General features: G+C 42.2%; 1 protein-coding gene across 20 annotated transcripts in view; it reads left to right on the plus strand.

The window, feature by feature from the left end:
* The first annotated feature begins 2,666 nt into the window (after nt 1–2,666).
* Nucleotides 2,667–16,424, plus strand: part of ptprdb (protein tyrosine phosphatase receptor type Db) — a 149,265-nt gene continuing 135,507 nt past the window's right edge. For all 20 annotated transcript variants that reach the window (XM_019359824.2, XM_019359828.2, XM_019359831.2 and 17 more), the window contains exon 1: nt 2,667–2,779. The gene's annotated coding sequence lies outside the window, so the exon portion shown is untranslated. The remainder of the gene's footprint in view (nt 2,780–16,424) is intronic.

The following is a 16,424-nucleotide window of genomic DNA, read 5'->3' on the forward strand; positions in this document are numbered from 1 at the left end:
AAGAATCTGTTTGAAAATGAAATAATACACCTACACATATTTTTGTAGCTTTTACATCCTGCTATCATTGTTATACCCCTGTAATAATTCTGCAGTTTTTGACCACAGTACAAAGATCTGTTTGTTCTCTGGGGATCCCGCCTTTGGCTGTGGAACAACAGTCAAGCCCAGAGGGAGATATAAAGTGTCACCTGTGGGGTGGAGATGACAGTCAGATAAATGAAACACATTTGTTTCTGATGAATGAACATTTCTGATGTCCAAGAATGTTGATCCTGCTAGACTAGCAGACATTTTTACATGGGGCATTTCTGGAAGTAATCACTTTAAGCTTGTATGAAGGTGTGAATAATGGGTGTGAATAATTTAAGCATATATAGCATTTGATATACATTGTGGCTGTGACACCATATGTTTGCTTTCTTGCATTTGTCATGTACACACAGGATTTCCTTCATGTAAAATGTGTAGTTGTGGCCCTCAAGCGGTCTTAAAATCATCTGGTCAGCTGGTCTTAGGACGGGGTAAATACAACCTCTGATGAACATCAACACATGATATATTACACTGTGTCGTTATTTATTTAGTGAAAATTAAGGCAAAATGTGTGTGTAAAATGAAGTGCCCCCGTTATAGATTTTGGTGGATTTAAGAGGGTAAGTAGCAGTCAGATGCTGTACTGATCATCTGAATTGATCACCAGCAAAGTTTGGGTAGTTTGCTGGTCTGGAGCATTCGACTGTGTGTTAACACAATGCCAAGGATGAAAAACATCAGCAATGGTCCTAGAAATTGTTGCTGCCCGTCGATCTGAGAAGGGTTATAAGGCCATTTCCAAACAATTTCAAGTCCATCATTCTACAGTGAGAGTGACTGTTCACAAAACACTCAGTATAGCTGACAATCTTCCCAGGAGTGGACATCCCAGCAAATTCACCCCAAGGTTTTACGCAGCAATGCTCAGAGAAATTGCAAAAACCCAAACGCTACATCTCAGACTCTACAGGTCTCAGTTAGCAAGTGAAATGTCAAAGTTCATGACAGTACAATTAGAAAGACTACGCACGTATGGTTTGTTTGGAGAGGCTGCCAGGAGAAAGACTCTTCTCTCTAAACAAAACGCGGCAGCATTGCTTACGCTTGCAAAGATGCATGTGACCAAACCACTAAACTTCTGGAACAATGTCCTTTGGACAGACGAGACCAAAGTGGAGATGCTTGGCCATAGTGCACAGCTCCACAAATGTGAGGCCATCTGCCTGACAGATAAAACTTGGCGGAAAGTGGGTCACAAAACAGGACAATGGTTCCAAGCACAGCAGCAAATCAGTGACAGCTGAAAAAGCATCAAGGTGTTTCAATGGCCCAGTCAAAGTCCAGAACTCGACCTTATTGACAAGCGGTGGCAGGGCCCTATGAGAACTGGGCATAGATGAATGCCCACAAGCCTCAATAAACTGAAGCAATGTTGTCAAGACGTGTGGGCCAAAATTTCTCCACAGCAATGTGAGAGACTGATAGTCATACAGAAACCCATTATTTCAAGTTATTGCTGCTAAAGGTGGTTCTACAAACCATAGGATGCACTCTATTCCCCCCCACACACACTGCTTCTGAATTTCGGCTTAGTTTTTGTTGATTAAATAAACGTAACGTGTGATAACCTGATAAGACTCAGATAATTTTTTCCCTTTTGTGTCCTGATAGATAAAGTCTTAGAACAGAAAGAGGGTGTACTGTCTGTTTCACATTATTACATACTGTATATGTAAATATTTGAAACAGTGCATTTGTGATTTGTGTTTTACTTTTTTAAAACTTTTTTTTGAGACCAGAACTGTCATCAACTGAGGTACAAAAGGTTTACTAAAAGGTCCCAGATTTCTCTAAAGCAACATTTGTACCTTGAAGAACATGAATTGTGTATAAAATATAGTTATTACTACTCTTTCGCTCTCTGTCTTTCTCCCTTTTTGTGTTATCCAAGTCAGACTTTCTGTGTAAGGGAAATAATTGGCAGGCTGTATAATTATTGCTAATCTGTGTGTGTGTCTGTGCGTGTGTGTGTGTGTTTGGCAAGACCATCAGCCCCTTGTGGTTAGAGCGTGCATATTGACTATTACTATTATTATTATTACTATTTTATTCTTGTAGCATTTTTAGTGCAACCCTAAACATGCCCGAGTCGAATTGGAAATAATGTTCTAAGACCTTCCATCAGCTCCTGTGATATCATTTCTGGAGCAAAGATGTTCTGTGCTCATATTTCGACCTACTAGAGAAACTTTCAAGTGGTGAATTTTTATAATTCACTTCCGTGGGCTCGTCTCTCTCTCTCGTTCTCTCTCTCTCCCTCTCTCGCTCTCTCTTTCTCTCTCTCTCTCCCCTCCGGAGCTTATCTCTGTGCGCATCGTCAGCATCAGTTTGAAGTCAAATCTGACAGCCGCTGCCTTTCCCGGTCCTTTAACGGTCTCTTTTACTCTCTGGTGGTCATCCCGCCTCGTTTAAGAGGTACAGCCCCGGATTACAAAGCTATACGTGTGTAATTATTGATCTACTTTTCGGGTGGGTAGGTGGGGGGAGATTGACCTCGATTGCCGCCCGGGATGTGGGAATCTGGCTGACGTGCTTTTTTGTCAATGTGGTCTTACCTTTTCTCTTTGCAGTTCAGTCGGGACTGTGGGACCGCATCTGATCGCTGTCTTCAACTTGGGGCGAAGAAAGACACGGGAAACTCCTCGGGATTCTCCATACACCGTGCGCTGATCTGGATATTGTGGTGAGTACACTTTGGCCGGAATTGTTGCTTGATTTTTTTTTTTTCCCTTCCTCATTTTTTGCGGAAAACATCCCAAAGTGCCCCTTCTGGTTCGCTGTAATGGTCCATATCGGCAGTGTGTTTAAACACCGAGTACTTTTTTTCTTTTTCTTTTTCGTTTATTCTTTTAATGATCACCATCAGATACTTCAAGAAGTGTTTTATGAATTGTCTTTTTGTGCCAAAAGCGGAAAACGAGCGTGTGCAGCGCAGCTCCTCCGCTGCTCCCTCTACATTTTAACTTCTCGCTTATTATGCATGGGACTTAAACGTGGCTATTTGTGACAATTAGAAGTGGTGTCAGTATTCCACTCACGGACGGCGGTGAGAGTAAAATACAGCCGGCCGGGTGAGGGAGTTGAGGGGTGGGGGGGAGAGATTAGGTGAGATGAGTGAGGAGTGTGAGAAGAAAGGAACGCAGGGATCCCTCAGGGAAAGCGCTGCTTCCCTCCTCTTTATGAGGGGGATTTTATTAGTCTTTTTATTCCCTACAATGATGACATTATCTGATAGTGTTCTGAAGCCTCTACTTAATATGCTATTATTGTCAGTGCCATTACTACTCATTATATATATAGTGACATCCTACAGTACAACTGCCTGTGCTGTAGGCACAAATCTATGAGGCCATTTTCTGCTTTTATTGTCCTGTTTATCAATTAAGCTTGTCTATAATGGAAATATCACACTTCCTCCAACATAAAACATTACTCTCCCACACACCATCCGTTAGCATCTCACCTCCCACATAGCCACACTTGCTGTCCACAGCCGATTATCTGGTGATGTGCCACCATTTGCACTAATAGAGAGTCCCTACTTAATGTAATGACAACTCTATCTGTCAGGCCATGCACAACAGAGGGCTGCTTAAAGGCTCATAAGCGGTGTCATCAAGGCCAGATTGAGAGGCCATAAAGACACAGAAGACAAGACAAAGTGCCTTCAGAGGTTGTCTGAGTAGTTTTGTGATGTGGTTTATTGTCCGAGTACAGTATGGGGCTGTCATTGTGAAGCATGCACCCCAGAATGTGTGTGCCCCGATGTGTGTGCGTCTTAGTGGCTGTTTGTGTGAGCCGGATCTGCTCAGTCATGTGTGTGCAAGGAAAGAATAAGTGAGCATAAAGAAAAGAGGGAAAGAGAGAAGGGGAGAGAGGGGGAGAGATTATGCTAACTCGAAGTATTGAAGGAAAAAGGAAAACCCATGTAAGCAGTTTTTCTTTTTAGCCTATATATATTTATATATTTAGCTGTCAGGGTCTTCACTGAAACACACTTGGTTCTTTTGGCTTTGACATGCTTGTCACCAGCTTGAGGTTTATATGAAAGAAGGCCACTGCTTATTTTAGCTATACAACCTGCAAGCATAAACAAGAAGAGGCTAAGAGGATTGACCAAACAAGAGCATAGATTTAAACACATGTGAACGCAGCTTGTAACTCAGGTGACACGAGTGGAAAGTGCCGGGGTTCACTTGCTTTTACGCTGCACTGGCCGAAAAGCCGAGGTGAAAACGCACGAAGGCCACCGTCTCGCCGCCGGTCGGCGGGCTCAGGATATTTAATAATCAGAATTTATTTCGTGTTGTCTAGCTACATTTACCGTAACAGTAATAATGTATCAAAGAAAATTCATTTCAGTGGGAAAGTGTCCTCTGTCGTACCTCCTCAATTTGCCTCCTGCACTCTGTTTAGATGAGTTTCAGTTCTGGGATTCACACAGATGTTTCAGTGGAGATTTTGAACCTCATTGTAGACGTGGACAGGCAATCATGCAACGAGCCAAACATTTAGCCTTTATAACCCCCATCAGTTTTTTTTTCGTCAGGTGAAAATGAGATGTAGTCTCAGATGATGTGCTGATATGCTGCCGCTGATGGCAGTCAAGATGATGATGATGATGGCAGTCCTATTGTGGTGCTTCTTAATGATAGCTATAATGCTGACCAGTTGATTATCGCTAACGCTGAAGGAGGTAGGTATATTACATCACGGTTATGATGCTGTGATGGTAATGCACTACATCCTAAAACAGAAGAAGATTAAAAGCACTTCATTTCCCACAGTGCTTTTCATTTTGAGATATGTGCAAGTTCCAGTGTCTTTGAGCAGAGGCAAACACCAGGTTAAAGGAAGAAGTTAAGTATCTTGACAGCAGGACAAATGTCCCTGCTTGTATTTGGTGTCGTTATTAAGATGGTGGGCTGAGAGAACCACCACAGTTTTTTAGAACATGACAACCCATGCAAAATGGTAGAGGCATACAAAGCAAATCCTGATTTTTTCCATGTGACAGATTGGGTATGTTTTTCTTTTTTTCCTTTCCTCCGGATGTTGTTTGTTCTCTCAGATGCACACTTACTAAATCACACATAACAGTGCATGCACACTCAAATGTACTTATGCGCATTATCTAATTTTCAGCGTGGACAAATATGACGATGAGGAATGAAGAATTTAACACCAAAAACTAATTGATGCGGGCCCGCAGTCACATTTGGCTACATACTTAGGTAAAACCTCATTGTGTCTTTTGCTTATCCTCCACCCATTCTGTCAAACAGAACACGGCCTTGGGCTTAAAAATATCTGAGTACAAACACAGTCATACTCACACGGACACACACAGTTTTTGCAGGGACAGCCCTGGCGAGCTGGCACCAAACCAAAGAGGTGGTGATAACGAGGCTGAAGTTAGTTAGGATTTTAGCTGCGCCTGAACCTCCTAACACCCTTTCTAAATCTGATTCATCCCAAAATGAGATGTTTTTCCAAGAGAAGGAGATGAAAATACTCTCTCTCCCTCTGTTTTTCCTCTCCCTCTCTTCTTCCCTTGCCAGTTGAGCTCATCCTCCACCCCCCCCCCCCCCCCCACCCCCCAATCCACCCAGCCTTCTATTACTCTCATACTCTCACACACTATCTGTTTCACACCCCGTTCCTCCCTCCCGTTCTCTCACATCTCTCTCCTCCCCTGGCACCTCGATGTGTTTCTCTTTAATTGAGATGCATTTCAATGTGGTGCAAATTAGCTTTCTACAGCTCCAGCCTAAACTTGCAACGTATGTAAGCGTGTGCCCGTGCATGTATGCATGCATGTGCATGTGCGCGTGCGTGTGTGTCAAAAAATTCCCACGGTTAAAAGTGAAGGCGTTATACCTTCCTATTCATTTCTCCATTGTGTCTACTGATGCCTCATCTCTCCCACAAATTTACATTTTTAGTACAGCGCTAATAACGTTCGCTGGTTTGGAATGCTTTAGTTTGTCTCTTTTGGCTGGAAGAATTCACTTGGCCACCCTCTATGGATTTGAATTCTGATCTGTGCCTCTGAGAGATGACAGTGCATGGCAGCTCATTAGGGAGAGGGATGGAAGTCAGGAGGGTCAGGAAGGTTATAGAGACATGTTTCAGTTATCCACTGCTTGTCTTCCTCTTTCCTGATCTGATCGAGCGCTGTTTTGCTAAAGGGGAAAGCTGCTTGGTGATATTCCGTACACATTGCACCATGAGGGCAGTGGTACAGTGTGCGTCATTTAACACGGTAGTGGACTGATAGACTGTTAAAAATGTTTTTCAGTAAGAAAAAGAAGGAAATTTGTGCATTTTAAGAAAATTATAGAAAATTAGAGGAGTGTTTTGCAGCCTGGGGATTCACAATCCAAAAGGTCAGAAGATAAATATCAGGGGTAGGGGGGCTTAGTGTAAGGTGATTAACAAGATTACAAGATTAGTAACACACATTTTGATATTGCAAATTCAGCTGACCTTTTCTGACTTCTCAGAAATGTTCTATTCTAACCTGTGTTGTGACCATATGAACTTTTCACATCTTTAAAACTCTTCAGACTCTCCTTTAACATATACTCACTGGCTGAAATGATTGCCCTGCCTGACACTATGTCCCAGGTACGTCTAGCATCAAAACATTAACCTTGTTTAAGTTAAATGATTTTTTTTAATCCCAAATGAGAGTAATGAAAGAAAAATAACATTTTCAAAATAAAAGCCTCATGTAGGACTTGCATGCTTAATACCATTCCTTGCAACATTCAGCTCTGCTATACAACTCCTGCTACTATAACACTCTTTAAAACACTATCTAAGACTGTTATCTAGCTAAGAGATAATGTCTTTTACTGAAAATGTGAATGACAGAGGTGCTTTGAAAAAAGGATTTCCCATCTTACGCTAAAGAGAATCGAGAACCAGGCTTTTCCCAGTGGCCTCTGGTGTGTGCACATCTCTGTTTATATGCACATGTGTAGGTGAGAGGTATATGACTGTGAACATGGTGGGGTGCACTTTGTGTGTGCCGATGTATGTGCACATGCATGTGTGTATGTGCTGGAGCAAGAGAAGTCATTAGGGAGAGTGATGCTGACAGTGGGGTGACCTTGGGGCTCCCAGTCTTCCTCCTGTCGATGAAGGGGATGACTTAGTGCCTCCCTCCCCACCCATGATGGCTCATTTATTATCATTAGGCACACAGTCAAAAGATGCTGCTCAGACCCTCAAGACAGAGAGGTACGTCTGTGCATGTGTGTGCGTGTGCTTGTCTGTGCGTGCATGTTTATGTCACTGAGAGTGAGAGACAACAGGATGGAGACAGAACAGGAAGCCTTATCTCTTATAACTGCTGCATGTCTGAGCATGTGTTTGTCAGCCTGTGCTTGTCACAGGTACGCTTGCCTTCGCGTTAGCTTGTGAACATGTGTTTATCCGTATCTTGACGGCAGACGCGTTGCCTGTCAGTCCACATCTGGCCGTGTGCTTCACTTCTCTGCCTGCGCACCACGCAGTATAAATAAGGGTCTGTGCCATAACCCTAACCTTACGTCACCTTAGCCAGCCAGCGAGCAACATCAGTGGTATATGGCTACATCAGGGCGGCCTCGCTGCTATCGTTTCTCAGCGTGATGGATGGAGACTTCTGCAGGCCAGTCAATACCCAATCTGAGCCCCACTGTCCTGATTTAAGATACAGCAGCACCCAGGTGACACACTCAGAAGCATGCCACTTTAATCACTCTGAACATCAACTCTACACTGCCAAGATTGGTGTGTGGGTGGGTTAGTGTACGTGCATAAGTGTGTGTGTGTGTTTTTGTGTTAGTATCTCACTCAGTCCAGCAGTACTGTAATCACACAACGATCGGCAAGTGCTTGCACTTCTGACAGAGTTAACATTTCTTTAGAATGTAAAGGGAGTGACATAAATAACGTATACGAGGTGGGATTTATGCTGCGTGTAGCTTGAAAGGTAGGATAAAACATATATTATATAACGGGGGGTAAAAATTGCACCAAGCCTTATATGAGGTGAACATACCCATCTGTAACCCCCATCACCCATAAAATATACTTCTAACAGCTTTGAAAAGGACTAAATGTATCTATTGTCTTTATTTGATTCACTGGAGTCATAACAATGTTGGAGTGTGATGTCGTACTACTATATAAGAAAAAGTAGGCAGGGGGGAGATAACTAGACACAGAAGAGACCTGAGAGCACAGTCTGGGTTAACGGTTAACGTTGATTTTAATGTTGATTTCTTGAGAAATCATCTTAATTTTCAACATTCAACCCAGAACTCGACTTTCCCCTGATCGAGTACCTTAACAAGCCTGTGAAAGCATTACTTATTCTTTAGCTGCTAGGAGCGAAGGTGTTATATGAAATGAAAAGGTGAACATCTAACTGATGTATTCATCTGTACCTATTCACTATGTGCTTACACACCACTCTGCGTTCAATCATTAGTTATTATTAATCTCTGGCTCTCTTCTTCAGAGTGTTTTTCATCCTGTCTTCCTCCCATCACCCCCAACCGGTCGCGACAGATGGCCACCCCCTCCCTGAGCCTGGTTCTGTCAGAGGTTTCTTCCTGTTAAAAGGGAGTTTTTCCTTCCTACTGTTGCCAAGTGTTTGCTCAAATGAGGTCGCTTGATTGCTGGGTTTTCTCTCTATTATCTTTACCTTACAATATGGCGCCATATAAATAAAACCGAACTGAATTGTCTCTGAACATTTTGCACGGGCAGTGAGTTTAGTTTACATTTAATATGTCCTTGCTATTTTATTAACGAAACTTAATTCATGTAATTCAGTTAATTTGTTTTTTTAGTCTAATGCATCTCACATTAATTCTGCTTTAAGGTAAAACGTACTATTAGTGAAAAAGGTGGGCAACTTAAATTCAGCATCCTCGATGTGTAACGGTGTTTCAGTTTACGAGCGCACCGTGCAGGGGAAAAAGCTTCAGTGTGTGCAGTAATCAAGGGAAGATTGTGTTTGCATGAGTAAGCGGCTGGATATCACTGCTTTATCAGAGTAATCTGTTTGCACTGGTTCAAATTGTTCCCTCTTGACATGTCATCATTCACATACTATACATGCACAAAGCATACTTAGTTGTGTATACAAAAACATGCTTGCACACGCACACACACACACACACACACGCAAACACAGCCCCTCCCATCCAGCCCCTCCGATTTGGCTGTTAGTCTAATTTATGAGGTGCCGTTAATTTGGCCTAAACGCTCGTTGCGAGACCTCCCTCCACTCTCATCCCTTCATCTCTGTATCCCTCCTTCTCTTCCTCCCTCTCATCAGTCACCCGGCAGAGTAAATCAGAGGGGTGGTATTGCACAGCAGGCAATACATAGACTGGACACCTTGACTAATATACCGCTGTCCTTCTCCCTTCCTCTCTCTCCCCGAGTCTATCGAACTTCTCCATCCCTCCCTTTCTCCATGTCTCCTGGCCGCTGTCTAAATCAAATTTGGCTCTTCTCCTTTTCTCTTTTCCCCCCTCTGCTCTCCTTTTAGATTTGCTTCCTCCTTATTTCTGTCTACACTTCTTTTACCTCCCCTGTGCACTTTCTCTTCGCTCGTGTCCTTTTCCCTCCCCCATACTTCTTTCGTCCACCACTCTTCCTCCACTCTCTTTCTTCGCTCTCTTACCTTGCTTCTCCTCTTCCCCCATTCTCATGCTCGTGTTAGGTGTAAATTTAGAACAGAAGGCATGAGGGAATGCTATGTGTGTTTGTGTGTGCCTACGTGTGTATGTGTGTGAGCGTGAGAGAAACTCTACATGAAAGCTTTTCAGACTCGCCATAAAGCGTTCAGATGGGGCTGATTAAAATCCTAAAGCCTTGGTTTTCATCCACATTTAGGATTCACATGAAATCGAATATACACACTCACGTGCACTCACTTATACACACGTGCACATGCAACTGCACATTAACACGCACAAAACGCATGCACACACAAGTTTCCCTTCTCATTATCTTCCTTTTATTACCCTCTCTTGCTGCCTACTTGTCTTTTTTTCCCTCTCTCGCTCTGTCAAACACAAACACACTAGTGGAAGGTGTTCCCTTCCGATGCAGTGGAAGCGAACAGAAACAACATCAGGCATCCGAGTCTCCCTCATCACTTTACGTCACATTGTTCTTTCTAATTCCATACATTGCACACACTTGGGAGTAAACCTGCGCTCCGTTCAGCCGCTCGGCACACCTATACATCACTGTCCATCTTTCCACCTTTCACCCCCTCCCTCCATCTCAATTGCTCCTGGTTTTGTGTCTATTTATTTTCCTTCTTTTCTCTTCTCATTTCTCACCCTCGCTCTCTCATGCACGCCTATCTATTGGCCCAATCTTTGTCCTTTCTCATCTCTTTTCTTCAAAGTTCCGGAGCACAGAGGGTTTTAGCTGTTTTTCAGTAAATGTAACAACATCTAGCCTTCTGTTCTGTTCAACACTCCCCCCAACCCTCCACCCCCCTGCCCCCTTTTCACAATCTCTACCAGCCCCTCTCTCCTCTTTCTGTCACTTCTACCTCTCTCAGCAGTCTGCTAGTGCACACTTACAGTCGCAAGATAAAACATGCTACCTCTGCCTTATCCCTCTGTGTATTACATAAATCCACCATGGGTATCATTAAGCAAGGCCACCTCCAAACAGTACCTCATTCCATATAAAGCTCAGACTCTTTGGACCAAATTGACTTGAACTGGATTAATTAGAACAGAATAGAATATTTTTTTAAGAATAATACAAAAAACATATATATTTTTAGATCATGTTTACTTAACAAGTAGGAGTAGGTTTATTGCAGTAGCAACAACTAACACTTAAGGTTCATGTATGACCGCTGGGATCCAGTGATGCTCCAGCTAATGCGCTAAAAATGTAAAAGAAGCTAACAGCTGCAGTGAATTTCAACTTCTTGCCTGTATTTTAAGCAAAGTTAAAACAGACCGACCCTCACATCAGTACTCTAAAACATAATTTAAATCATAGTCGGAATGTTCCAGGTACCTGTACAGCCTTGCCAACATTTTGCTTTAGCAGTCATTAATACAGCTTAGCTTGGCTCGTTGCAATCCTGAGAATGTTTCGGTCTTTTTTTTCCTAACTAAAATTTAACTGCACTAACTGCTCTAAAGTGAAAGTGAACCAAACTCCCTGGTCCGAAATCTAACATAAGACTTAAAAGGAGAGTGGAGGCTCACATCGTTGAGTCAGTAATACAAGTTGCTACAGAAGAGCTTACTTAAGCAGTTGCTGGCACAAAAATTTGGCTGTTAATTAAAAATGATATACTGAATGTAGCGAGAGCAATTCTGAAAAGTTAAAAAAAAAATCTGTGAAAACAAAATATTAGGTGTGTTTGTTTTGACTTTTAATAAGTTAGCTAAAAGTTAGGAAATGCATGCAAATGTACACTATCTCCATCTTCAATAAAGCACTTATTTGCTGCTTTTATACATTAGAACTGTTTCAGTAAATGAGAGATTATTAGGTAAGATGATCATTCGACTAAACATTTATAACCATATATCTATGACAAGCCAGTATCATCTAGAATAGAATAGAGATGTTCTGCATGCTTTATACTGTGCAGAAGAGCAAAGATAATCAAGTGTTGCTTTCATTTGCTTGTTTGAATTATATTGTGTGCTTCCTCATAGAACTGACTTATGAAATTTTATTCACCAGTAAATATATTCAGGTCTTGTTCATAAGATTCAGTGTCATAAATCAGGGGTTATCTGCTTCTGGTAGTGCTGGCTGCCTGCTAACGCAGTCAGGTAAGAGCAGAATGATGAATTATTATTATTGTATAAAAATATTTTCTCTAACTTGACCCCAACTTGATTGTTAGAGATCACTGGACCCACTCAAGTGTGAAGCATTAAAGAAAAGGCAGCTATTTTAATGTGGTAACGCATGGATTTGCATGTGTTAAACACAAGCGTCGAACTCCCCAGTCACTATGGGTCAACACTTTCAACTTAAATAATTGTCAAATTCATAGACAGACACAGAACCTGCAAATCAAGTATGAATCAGATGTGTTTTCTTGTGTGAATCCATTATGTGGCTGTAACTCTGCGAGATCTCTGGGAGGCAGGCCAAGTGTCTCTGGCTGAGTCGCCTCCATTCGCTGTATGTCTGTTCAGTCAGCCACACAGAAGACAGATAGAACTACCAGTCTGCTCACCCCTCCAGTCACATCAATGTAATCAGACCTCAGCAGCCATAAACCACCGGCTATGGACACTCTGCCCAGCCCGCTGTCACACACACACACACACATAGAAACACAATCTCAAGTACACAGAAACCAATGCAAGTGTAGACTCATGCACAAGGACAGATCTGTGTGCGTAAACAGAAATGAAAGCACACAGACGAGAGATGCATGTACGCAAATCTGTACATGCTGACACATACATGCGCAGACTCGCAGCTTTGAGTGAATCATCGAGAGCTGAGTGGTGGGCCTCCATAAGTTTGAGCTTTTTGCCCAAGGAGCTTAGTCCAAGACATTCCTCTCTGCTTGGGCAGGAAGGATGTCTTCTGACCCAAAGGGAATTTTAATCATACTGCTAAGTGCCACACTCTGCGTGTCTATGTGTGTGTGCGTGTGTGTGTGTAAGGATGGACTACTGTCTGCTCTGTGTGAGTTACAGTAAGTGAAAGCGTGTGTCTTTATCTCCCTCCCGCACTGTCTCTTCCCTTCCATCACTCCTTTAGCACTTCCATCAGTGTCTGTTTCCCCCTCACCACCGCCTGCGTCTCAGGCCATTTTGTGTCTGTTTGTCTTTTTGTTATCTTGTATCTTTTGTTCTCCTTCTCAACAAACTACCGTTCAATGTCTCCCTCGCCCATCTCACTGTCTTTCTTCACTCTCTCTCTACCTCTCCAGCTTTGTGGTGTGAACAATGGTGGATGACTGTGCTTTAGGAGATTTACTGCTGGATCCTCTCTCTGTCAGGTGTCGAGACGAAAGGAAAGCGATGACGAGGGGGGGGCTGAGGGGCCGGGTGGGTTGGTGGGGGGAGCAGATGGAAGATAGAGCAGTACACAGGGAGATGAAGAAGGCCGAGAGGGGAGGGAAATGGAATCAGAGGATGACGGCAAAGAAAAGGATGAGACAGAGAAGATTATGCAGGGGAGCATAGAATGAGATAGAATAAGAAAAATGTGAACAGAGTATAGAATAGAAGGAGAGGCTACACTATGCTTTTTAAAAGAGTCTCTGAATATAGTTTGACAGATCAGCCCTGTTTCTCCCTTACTTTCCCTCCTTTTCTCACTTTAGCCGCCTAAACATTAACACATCGCAGACATTGGGGCACAAAGGAATTCATTCTGTCAGTTTCAGGTGAAACATGCATTCGCACGCTGACCAGAAAGCAATTTGTGTTCTTTGATAAGCATAAAGATTTCCCCATGTCTCATTTTTATTTAAAACCAACCCTCTCAACAGTCAAGCCCCGAGGGCCTTGTGAGGGGCAGAAGTTGAAGCTAAATGGTCACTGTGAATGTTTTTCACCCACTAATAGACTAGTTACACACTATACTGACCCCAAAGAGGAAACACGGATACATCTTTAAAGATCTGGCTGACTGCCATAATGAAAAACAGAACATATATTCACAGATTCACATAAGCATCCATTACTCCTGCTGCACATATGAAGACTATCCACTGATGCCATCATTGTGTAATTCTAACATTGTAACTTACTTACAGGATGAAATAACCATAGCTTTATTGGATTAGGTCATACATTTTATTTTAAAGATGACGTCACCTACCATCACCTTGTGAGCTCTCAAACGGTGATCATATGTGAATGAAAAGCTACAGCACTTAGTTATAGGGTTACACTTCATCCATCGACTGTGCAGGTGTATCACACCGACACCTGCTAATTAGTGCTAAGTAACATAAATACTAACATTTTACTCACCTAAACTGAAGCATGCGGGATATTACATCAGTTCAGTTAAACATACTGTAATTATGTTTTCAGATTTATAAATATATAACAAGTGTGTCATGAAGAAATTTCTCATATAGTGCAACTTATCCTGCAAATCCAAAAATAACTCTACATCATAACAACACAACGTTCTGCATTGGAATGGGTGAGCGGCTACAGGTACCAGTGAGAAAATGAGATGCAAACAAGGAAGTCACCACTGACGCCTGATTATACAACAAGGCAGGCAATTTATCCTGTTTTGAGGACAGATTTTACATCTCTGCAAAGGTAAAACATCAGAAGATATTTGCTCCTTCTGGATGTTTGTAGAGATAAGCAGTAGGACTATTATACAGCTATAAGCTCAGTGCAACAGATTTGCAGATCATACAGCACTCTGTAGGACTGAGTCTTCAGTACATTGGAAACACATGATTATTTGTGCACCAGTGGTAATAGTTGTGTTTTCAGGTGGCTTAATCTGTGATCACACCTGGATGCATTTATTGTGAAGTGTGTTCACTGACTTGGAGTGATGTTTGCACTATTTAGTCCTGTCAGGGACCACACACTCTGTAAGCACACTCTGCTTAGACTGACAACTATTTTCCAAGGAGTAATAATAATAATTCACTTATTATGGAATGACTTTATTTAGTAAAGAAATGCGTACCAAGTGTTCAGATCTCGTCTGCATATTAAGAACCAGACAGGATTGAGTTATACAATATTATATAATTATCCATATTTCTAGCTTGGATAATATAGTTATCTAATGGTCCTTGGACCTCAAGGACTTTTTCTCTTCCGTGATATCATCTCAAGACTGGAGCTGCATTAGCTCAGCACTGCTTTCTTAAAAGTGGTTGAAAGCACAATTCCTTAAGATTATGACCTGCTTGCTCTTTTATTCCTTTTCCAAGATAATAAAGTGTCCAGTGCTGTTTGGCTGCTTGTCAGCAGGATAAGAATAAACTACACGGCCAAATTTTAAAAATCTTGGTGAAAAGGTGGAACTCGGGCACTGAAGTACTCATTAACTTTTGGCACACCTCCAAATCCTTTATGTGAACAATAGGAAGCAGGACATTGTCCTTGGATCACTCTCTGAGTGCCGTTGTTGTTACTTTAATTCCTGTGCAGAGGCACTGGTACGACTGATACCATTTGCGTTTGTCTTTTAGCAAGATGATTCAAAAACTATCACTCTGTATTTCATGAAAATGGTTTAGAGACGTGGAGGATAGGCAAAAAAGGAAACCCGTTACATTTTGGTGTAGATCCAGATCACTTTCTTTAAAACTGTGGAATAATAGTTAGAGCTGCACTTACTTTCTGCCTAGTTTCAATCAAATATGTTATATTTGACTCCACTTATAAACACGTTACCTAAAAAAACTTCAATCCAAGCTTGGCATCCACATACGAGGAGGTTTAATCCAGCACCAATTTGAATAACTGAACAAATAGCACTACTTGTTAAGCAGTAATTCTATTTTAGGTTTCTTTTTAACATCTTAAAACTCATTTTAACGTTTAAAACCATTAACAGCATGCACTTATTTCACAGTCAAAGTCTAAAATACCTTTTTTTGCATTTTTTTAGAGACAGCAAAACAATAACAGTCATGAAGCCACATTTAAACAGACAGATGTTTGACACACATTCATCACAAATGTGTGCATGCATGAATGACCACCATAGTGTGCTTTGAAGAAAACTAGAAAACCAAAGAAAGGACATGCACTGCGATAGAGAGAAAACAGAAACAGAAATGCTTTGAGGCACCCATCTGTCATAGAGAAAGAGGAGAGGCAAGCTGAGAGACAGACAGTGACTGCGAATGGTGGTGGTGGTGGTGGTGGTGGTGGTAGGGCAGGGAGGGGGGTTCACAAACTGAAAAACAGCATGTGAGTGTACAGACGTGGACTGTGAGACAGACAAAAAAAGAGAGAGACAAGGAGAAATGAAGAGATGGAGAGGAGACAGAGACAGGAAGAGGGAGTGAAAGACAGTCAGCCTGAGAGAGTGACAGAGTGCAGTCCTGAGAGGGAGAGTGTGTGGGTGAATGTGAGAGCAGCGCTAGCTAACTCGTCTGTCAATCTAAATCTGTGATTGACACCTCGGGGTCCAACATTCCCCACGTAGCCTGCTGGCTCTTCCTGTCAGGATGTAGGGCATGGGGTCACGCGCACACATGCGACATATAAACGAAGGATCACATACCTACTGTGAGCTTTGTGATTGGCACACACACACACACACATCCATAACTGAAATGTGATGTAAATGTGCATATGTATGACTGT

Source organism: Oreochromis niloticus, linkage group LG6 (genome assembly GCF_001858045.2).
Source record: "Oreochromis niloticus isolate F11D_XX linkage group LG6, O_niloticus_UMD_NMBU, whole genome shotgun sequence".
Lineage (NCBI taxonomy): Eukaryota > Metazoa > Chordata > Actinopteri > Cichliformes > Cichlidae > Oreochromis > Oreochromis niloticus.